The sequence below is a fragment of the Oryzias melastigma genome, linkage group LG1 (genome assembly GCF_002922805.2).
Source record: "Oryzias melastigma strain HK-1 linkage group LG1, ASM292280v2, whole genome shotgun sequence".
NCBI classification, from domain to species: domain Eukaryota; kingdom Metazoa; phylum Chordata; class Actinopteri; order Beloniformes; family Adrianichthyidae; genus Oryzias; species Oryzias melastigma.
Window position 1 is genome coordinate 10,064,214 of NC_050512.1, and position 8,441 is coordinate 10,072,654.

The 8,441-nt window shown below is 40.2% G+C and overlaps 1 long non-coding RNA gene across 1 annotated transcript; it reads left to right on the top strand.

The window, feature by feature from the left end:
- The first annotated feature begins 8,027 nt into the window (after nucleotides 1-8,027).
- On the top strand, nucleotides 8,028-8,441 carry LOC112137145. The gene is made up of 3 exons (XR_002917486.2): nucleotides 8,028-8,151; nucleotides 8,248-8,313; nucleotides 8,381-8,441. It is a non-coding gene; the product is annotated as an uncharacterized LOC112137145 (long non-coding RNA).

Sequence of the window (8,441 nt, forward strand, 5' to 3'; positions counted from 1 at the left end):
AGAGCTGTCCAAATACACCAGAGACAAAATTGTAGACCATCACAAGGCTGGAAAGGGTTATGGGGCAATTGCCTAGCAGCCTGGTAAAAAAAAAAAAAGATCCACAGTTGAAGCAATTATTAAAAAATGGAAGAAGCTAAACATGAGCCTAAGAAAGGTGAGAACTCAGCCTAGAACTACACAGGAAGAACTGGTCATTGACCTGAAAAGTGCTGGGACCACTGTTTCCAAGGTTACTGATGGTAATACACAAATATGTCATGGTTTAATATCAGGTATGGCATGGAAGGTTCCCCTGCTTCAACTAGAACATGTCCAGGCCTGTCTTCAGTTTGCCAATGACCATTTGGATCCAGAGGAATGTGGTCAGTTTTGACCAAAATAGAACTTTTTAGTCTTCATTCAATTTCATGCGTTTGGAAAAAGAAGAATGATATGTACCATCCCAAAAACACCATCCCTGCTGTAAAGCATGGGAGTGGTAGCGTCATGCTATGGGGTGTTTTCTGCACATGGGACAGGACTGTATTAAGTAAAAGATGATCGAGGCCATGTATTGAGATTTTAGGAAACAACCTCCTTCCCTCAGGTAGATGGATCATGGCTGGTCTTCCAACATGACAATGACCCAAAGCAAACAGCCAGGATAACGAAGGAATGACTCGGTAAGAAGCATATCAAGGTTCTGGAGTGGCCTAGCCAGTCTCCAGACTTAAACCCAATAGAAAATCTTTGGAGGGAGTGCAAACTCTGTTTCTCAGCGACAAGCCCAGAAACCTGACTGATCTAGAGAAGATCTGTTTGGAGGAGGGGGCCAAAATCCCTCCTGCAGTGTGTGCAAACCTGGTGAAAAACTACAGGAAATGTTTGACCTGTGCTATTGCAAACAAAATCCACTGTACCGAATATTAGATTGATTTTCTCAGGTGTTCTCATATGTACTTGCAGCAGTAGCATACAGTAGCACCATCAATTTGATCTCCTTTTATGACCATAGCAGCCATGGATGCAGTGGTATTCCTTGCTGGATCATTTTGTTATGGAAAACGAGATTCTTCTTATACCACAGAAGAAAGTCAACAAGAAAAGGGGAAAGGAGACCTCATGTATCTCTGTGCCCACTACCCAGACATACATTGTACTTGTGAGTGTTGTTTAGGGGAGGCCGAATAGAAAGTTGATGTATGACTGCAAGTCTCTGCAGCAGAGGTCCTCATGACTGGTCCTTGAGAGCCACCACCCTGCATGTTTTCCAGCTCTTCCTGCACTGCAAATTAACTGGATGGGTTGTGTTAAATTAGAATGTGGAGATATGAGCTAGGGCTGCACGGTGGCGCAGTGGTTAGCGCTCTTGCCTCACAGCGAGAAGGCCCCGGTTCAAATCCCGGCTGGGACCTTTCTGTGTGGAGTTTGCATGTTCTCCCCGTGCATGCGTGGGTTTTCACCGGGGACTCCGGCTTCCTCCCACCATCCAAAAACATGCGTCATAGGTTAATTGGTGACTCTGAATTGCCCCTAGGAGTGGATGTGTGAGTGAATGTGTGTGATTGAGGCCCTGAGACAGACTGGCGACCTGTCCAGGGTGTACCCCGCCTTCGCCCATCGGTAGCCGGGATAGGCTCCGGCACCCCGCGACCCCGAAAGGGACGAAGCGGTCAAGAAATTGGAGATATGAGCTAATCAGCAGCGAGACCCCCCACACCTTGATGTTAGAACGCCATAGACAGAGCTTCAAACGTGCTGGCTGATCTGTAATGGTGTTTTGACAGCTGCTTTCTCAATTCACTGCATTTGTCTGGAAGAAAGCGTCTTCATTGTGGATTAACCTTGGAGTTTTCTTAAACAGCAAATCACTGAAATCACTAAAGAGTACAATAATTATGCTTAAGTTTGTGAAGAGTTGCATACCCAGCTTCAAAAAACAAATCACCATTTGAAGGCAAGAGATACCATATTGCTCAAGTGTCGAGTATTAGCCAACAAACAGTCCTATAGAATTAAAATTTACTAAATTACAAAGCAACACCGATTACCAAAAGAAAATAACTTTTGTAAGCTGAAGAACGGTCTGGTTGCTGGTGGCGTCGGACGCCATGCTAGTCCTGATATTCTCAAGTGATGAATCAGCTTCTACCTCATTGGATTCCAGGTGTACTAAAATAAAACAAGTTCATCACCTTCAAGTAGTCATTCAGTTTTAAACAGTAAAGTAATCTGGATTATATACTCTTTATTAAAATATTTTCTCCTTACCTTCATTGACTTTTTTCAAAGGCTGCCACTTAAAGAAGAGATTTCTGAGGAGGGATTGTGAAAGAACAGAATTGTTATGAGCTTCTGTAGCACAGAACAAATGTCAAAAGTGTGCTAATGGAATTTCTTGCCAGTTCACAACATCTATTTGGTTTTATGTTTACATGAAAAATGAACCAAGTGCAAGTAGATCAAACAACAGTTATTAATCTTAAAATCCTAACTGTGTGAAAATGTCAAAAATATTATTCAAAACTTGGTGTAAATAGCTCATTTTGGACTTGCTGACAAATCAAACAAGTCCAGTCAGAAGAAAATTAAGTTGTTTGACATCAATGTGAACCTCTAATTAAATCTTGGTGCAAATGTTTTAAGTCAAAAAATGTTTGTGGTTCTATTGCACGTGACTGCTTCCCACAACGACAATTTTAATGGAGAAGATGTCAAACATGTCAACTTTGTTGTATTTGGATCCAGACTTTCCCTTTTATAAAGCAGCTGCTATGACCATCTCTAAACTATATTTGAATAACTAACTTTAATTTGGAAATAGAGATTCAACTTATTAGAGAAATGTAACAATGTTTAATTTTACAAGGGAAAGATATCCAATGCTTCAACAGAAATGACTCAATTCTGTCTAAATTTGACAAAATAAAAGATTTTTACAAGTCAGCTTTGTTTGATGTTGCTGCTTCTCTTGTCCAGTAGGGGGCAGTGTAGGAGTAATAAGAAACAATGATTTTCACTGTGAACAGAAGACAAAGTTCCTGAAACATGTCGAACACTGTTGGAGTGTGTGTTATCAGATAATTCTACAGAAAAGAACAGAGTTTATCAAAAGACTGGGTCTCTATGTGTTACTCAGGCTGTGCTTCAGCGTCTACTCTCAGGTGCGATCCCACAACTGAGCGGCACGCGGGCTTTGACCTGCTCCGTTTCCGACCTGGGCCGATTCACCCCTCCTTAGACGACCTGGTTGTCCCGGGCTCCCCCAGAAACACCATATCGATGCCGAACTGAGTGTGGACTCCCGATCAGCATAGTCCACTGCAGCTCAGAGCTCCTGAGCTCCAACGATCCTCCAGCCTCAGCCTCCATGACACTTGGATTACAGGCGCGTGCCACCACACCCGGCAGGAAACTCTACCTCAAATCAGCTGTTTGATCACCATGGTCTGTCACACACGAGAGAAGCTACTAGAAATAAATTCCAAGTGTTTCTATTGTTAAGAAGCCTTTGTGTTGGTACTCCAGCAAGAACTGACTGGTATGCGTGTTTTGGCCATTGCTGTCACATATAAGGAAATCTTCTAGAAATACATTATTAGTGTTAATAATAAAATAAGAATAATAATAGAGGAAAAATACATTTTTCTCGACTTTTCTTTCTTTTTCTCTTCTTTATTTCTTTCTTTTTTTAACTTTTCTTTCCTTTTCTTTCTTTCTTTACTTTTCATTTTTCCACTTTGCTTTTGAAGTTTATTGAAAGAAAATAGCAATAAAAAGCAAAGAATAATAAAAAAACTTGAAAGGCAGTAACATATCCTCAAAAAGAAAACATATAACAATCATTTCATCAAAATAAAAGTCTTGCTGTTTAACAATTAAAATGACCAAATGTTAATAGAATAGAGTAGAATAGAATAGTCTTTATTTGTCATTGCACTTGTACAATGAAATTTAAAGCAATCCTCATTCATTGGTGCAGAAGCAATAACAATAAAATATAGAGGAGAAGTATAAGAGTATAAAAGTATGAAACAAAGTCCTAGTGCTGGATTTAAAAGATATTCCTATTAAAATACATAAATATAAATACCAAAATACTAAAAGATAAAACAATAAAACCAAGCACACATCTCCCATTCTGCATACATCATACATATTATTGCACAGAAACCTTTAAGTTGAATTTAAAGAGATTATTGCTCTTATATAAAAACTGTTTTTGAACCGATTGGTTCTGCACTTCATTGTCCCGTATCTTTTCCCAGAAGGCAGCAGTTCAAACAGTTCATGTCCTGGGTGTGATGTATCCTTGATGACCTTGGCCTTGGTCCAGCGGTAGGGCGGTCGACTCCTGATCATAAGTGAGCAGGTTTGATTCCTGCCTTGCCCACCCATGTGTCGAAGTGTCCTTGGGCAAGACACTGAACCCCGAAATACCTCTGGTGGGAGGTTGGCGCCAGTGTTAGGCAGCGGAGCCACCACCAGTGTGTGAATGGGTCTGTGACTTTGAAGCGCTTTGGGCCCTTGAAGGAGGTTAGAAAGCGCTATACAAGTGTATGCCATTTACTATATCTTTAGCTTTTTTGTTGCAGCGTTCTTCTACTATTAGCTTATCCTTCACTGTTGATATAAAAAGTGAAATGAAATGAAATGAAATTGGATTCTCCAACTAGCTTCTCAGCTGCAGCAGAGTAACATATGTTGAGGTAACAGGCTCTGCAGTGATTGGGATCCAGACTTTACTGTTCATAAAGCAGCTGCTTTTACCCGCTCTAAACCATATTTGAATAACTAACTTTTACTTGGAAATGGTGATTCAACCAGTTAGAGAAGTGTAATATTGTTTTTATTCACAAGGGGAAAGATATCCAATGATTCAACAGAAATGATTCAATTCTGTCTGACTAAATTTGACAAAAAAAAAAAAAGATTTTAAAAGTCAACTTTGTTTGATGTTGCTGCTTCTCTTGTCCAGTAGGGGGCAGTGTAGAAGTAACAAGAAACAATGATTTTCACAGTGAAAAGAAGATAAAAAGCTTCAGGAACATGTCAGTGTTGGAGTGTGTGTTACCAGATAATTCTAAAGAAAAGAACAGAGTTTATCAAAAGACTGGGTCTCTTTGTGTTACTCAGGCTGTGCTTCAGCGTCTACTCTCAGGTGCGATCCCACAACTGAGCGGCACGCGGGCTTTGACCTGCTCCGTTTCCGACCTGGGCCGATTCACCCCTCCTTAGACGACCTGGTTGTCCCGGGCTCCCCCAGAAACACCATATCGATGCCGAACTGAGTGTGGACTCCCGATCAGCATAGTCCACTGCAGCTCAGAGCTCCTGAGCTCCAACGATCCTCCAGCCTCAGCCTCCATGACACTTGGATTACAGGCGCGCGCCACCACACCCGGCGGGAGACTGTACCACAAATCAGCTCTTTGAGCAACATGGTCTGTCACAGATAAGGAAGGCTTCTAGAAATACATTATTAGTGTTAATCATAATAATAAAATTAGAACAATAATAATAATAGAGGGAAAATATTACATTTTTCTTTCACTCAAAAATGTTTTCTGTTCATTTTTTAAAGTTTGTGAAAAGAAGGATTCTTCTAAATAAATATGTGTTTGCTATATTTTACTATGAAAAGCAAAACATAGTTTTTAGATGCAATAAATTAGATAACATTTATACAATGGCTTTTCCATAATTTTACTACTGTTTGACACAAACATGGTCAAGTCAAACTGAATGGAGGTACACTTCATTATAAAACAAAAATCTGTGAAATGATGAGAGGAAGTAGGAGTGGGCTTATCCAGCTCCCAGGAGTCTCCTTGACCTTGGGGTCCCGGTTTGGGTCCTTCCCTCCTTACCCTTTCCATCATCATGGGAGCGTGGTCTGTTCACTCTAATTGCACTATAGTCAGATCCTCAACTGCAGTGAGGTTTTAACCACCAGAAAGGAGCTTTTCTAAGGATTGGAATGGGTTGGTGCAAACAACTCTTCCAGAGAAGCCCTCCAATAGGTACAAACCTTTATTTGAACAGTAAGAAATAGAAAATCACAACAAAAATCAAGAAATCAACTTTAAAAAATGTATATGAATTTTATTGCTATTCATTGAGAGAAATGAGTTTTTACCTCTCTTGCCAGCAAGATGCATTGAGAAAGGAGCACACAAGTAGATTGCATGTTCTGCAGACATTTTAATCTGAAAGAGATGATTGGCTGCTGAGTGATGTCTTGGGAGAGTGCTTACAGTCCTGTTTTTCTCAGGTGAATCCTCTAACAGTGACCAACCCTTCATGTGGAACAGGGACGTAGCAGTGGGATACTCCAGGTTTTGCTGCACTTTTTTAATTAAGGGGGGGTCCTAATCATCCTAATGATGTCATGTGAATTTCCTCCTATCAGCAGCAGACCATCTTTGAACTACTTGAAATTTGTAATCCTATTAGAAGTGCTAACCACATGTCCTTTTATCTTTATGAAGTTGGGTGTGTATAAAGTCGGGAGTATTTTTTGTAAAGTTGGCTTTTAAAGTTTGGCTTTTGAACTAACTGAATTCGTCTTGGATATTCTGTCCATTTAATTTGTTTCGGATCGAGTCCTGAACCTTGCGTTTGATCCGCATTCAGGCTGCCGTCAAGCTGACTTTCTTGTTCTAAATCAAAGTTTGTAAACAAAACCACATGACTAAAGATCTCTCTACGCTCTTTACTATATGTCATAATCACTTCAGCGCACCTTCATAGCCATCGTCTCGCCAGTAACTGCCTTGCAGCATGCCTCTGCCGTCCCAAAGTAGCAATAAAAAGTGTTGTACCTGACGTTGATACAGAAATTTAAATGTATTCAACGAAATATGAGTGAAGTTTCCCGACAAAAACTAAAAACTTTCAAATTCCACCATTTTTTCCACCTCTTGTTGCTTTGCCCTTCCCCTGTAATTCTTAGGCATTATTATTATTATTAACACTATAATTTATTTCTAGTAGCTCCTCTCATATGTGACAGACCATCTTGATCAAAGAGCTGATTTGAGGTAGAGTTTCCTGCCGGGTGTGGTGGCGCGCGCCTGTAATCCAAGTGTCATGGAGGCTGAGGCTGGAGGATCGTTGGAGCTCAGGAGCTCTGAGCTGCAGTGGACTATGCTGATCGGGAGTCCGCACTCAGTTCGGCATCGATATGGTGTTTCTGGGGGAGCCCGGGACAACCAGGTCGTCTAAGGAGGGGTGAATCGGCCCAGGTCGGAAACGGAGCAGGTCAAAGCCCGCGTGCTGCTCAGTTGTGGGATCGCACCCGAGAGTAGACGCTGAAGCACAGCCTGAGTAACACATAGAGACCCAGTCTTTTGATAAACTCTGTTCTTTTCTTTAGAATTCTCTGATAACACACACTCCAACAGTGTTTGACATGTTCCTGAATGTTTTTGTCTTCTTTTCACAGTGAAAAACATTGTTTGTTCTTGTCCAGAGACTGCCTCCTACTGGACACTAGAGGCAGCAACATCAAACAAAAGTAGACTTCAAAAATCTGTCAAATTTAAATATTTCTGTTGAGGCATTGGATATATTCTCCTTGTGAAATTAAACATTATTACAATTATTACAATACAATTTGCATATAGTTAATTTAAAGCTGAAGCAGCTGGACTTGACCTTTAAATACTTTGCACCAAGATCTAATAAAAAAACAATTAATAAGTGGACTTGTTTGACTAGTTAACAAGTCTAAAGGAAGCTTTTTACACCAAGTTTTGAGGAAGAAATATCTTTGAATTTTTCACACAATTATAATTAGTAGTTGTTTGATTGAGTTGGATTTTTTAATTTCTCATTTTAAATGTGAAACTACATAAATGTTATAAACTGGCAAAAAAAAAAAATCAAAAATTCTGTGAGGTGTCGTGTGTCAATCAAGGTTCTAATTCTTCTTGTGTAGTTGTGTAGATAATGTAGGTGCATTATCGCCATCTACTGGTATGTCATAATCAAAGTTCGAGTCAACCTGAAGAGAAAGACAATTAGATGTAATGAGCAGCAGCTGTGTCTCCTGCTGGATAAACTTTTTAAGCTCCTCTTGTTTGCTGGGTTCTCATTCAGTGTCTGACAAGATGGGAGCTGAGTCAGTTTTGGCCCTTTTCATTCTGGCTGTTTGCTTCAGCAATGGTATGGTGATTTAATGTTCTAATTCAATTAAATTTAAGCCCCAAGTTATAAATGTTGATGGGTGGTGTCTAATTTTTGGTAAATGTTTCTTTAAAGCTTTAAGCTTGCCAGTTGCAAGACAAAGCCAGAATGCTGATGATGAACTGCTGGTGAAAGACAATGGTGAGGAAAATGACACTTGTTCTATACTAGAGAATCTAGAAGTAATTCTGTTCTGTACCCCCTCCAGAAATCCTTTCTTTAAGTGGCAGCCTTGGCCTTTTGCAGTCAATGGATTCCAGTTTGAATAA